The sequence below is a fragment of the Octopus bimaculoides genome, chromosome 2 (genome assembly GCF_046866305.1).
Source record: "Octopus bimaculoides isolate indiv1 chromosome 2, ASM4686630v1, whole genome shotgun sequence".
In the NCBI taxonomy this organism is placed as follows: Eukaryota; Metazoa; Mollusca; class Cephalopoda; order Octopoda; family Octopodidae; genus Octopus; species Octopus bimaculoides.
Genome location: NC_142929.1, coordinates 14466677 through 14467593, shown reverse-complemented (window position 1 = coordinate 14467593; position 917 = coordinate 14466677).

Genomic DNA, 917 nt, shown 5'->3' with positions numbered 1-917 from the left:
GGAAACTGAAAGAAGCCCTTCGTATATATGTGTGTATATATATATATATATATATATATATATATATATATATATGCGTGTGTATATGTTTGTGTGTTTGCGTTTGTCCTTCCAACATCACTTGACAACCGATACTGGTGTGTTTATGTCCCTGTAACTTAGTGGTTTGGCAAAAGAGACCGATAGAATAAGTACTAGGCTTACAAAGAATAAGTCCTGGGGTCGATTTCCTCAACTAAAGGCAGTGCTCCAGCATGAGCGCAGTCAAATGATTGAAGCAAGTAAAAGAGTAAAAGAGTATATATATATATATATATATATATATATATATATATATATAGATAGATAGATAGATACGACGGGCTTCTTTCAGTTTCCGTCTACCAAATCCACTCACAAGGCTTTGGTCAGCCTACGGCTATACTAGAAGACATTTGCCCAAGGTACCATGCAGTGGGACTGACCCGAGAATCATGTGGTTGTTAAGCAAGCTACTTACCACACAGCCACTCCAGCACCTATACACACACACATACATATATAAAAACGTGCATGTGTAATACGTACAATAAATTTGGTTATATATTTACTCAATCAAGCTAGCCTGTGTTGCAAACAACAGCAACAGCTCACTACATCACCATTGTAACATGTTTTAAGACATCACACAGATGTGAAAATGTAGTTCAGTTAGTGCTAAAATGCTAATAAAATACATTTTGTTTGATCAGCTGCTTTCTCTCTCTCCTCTATGTCTACATAAAGTAGCTGCCAGGAACAAGAGTTCTGTTATTGTTATTAATAATATAACATTTAATAGAATATTAATCTAAGCTTTCATCTTATTTACTGTTTTACATTGTTCTGACCAGTCCAACACTGAAATCATCTTGAGTTTCCTGTACATGCACGAACCA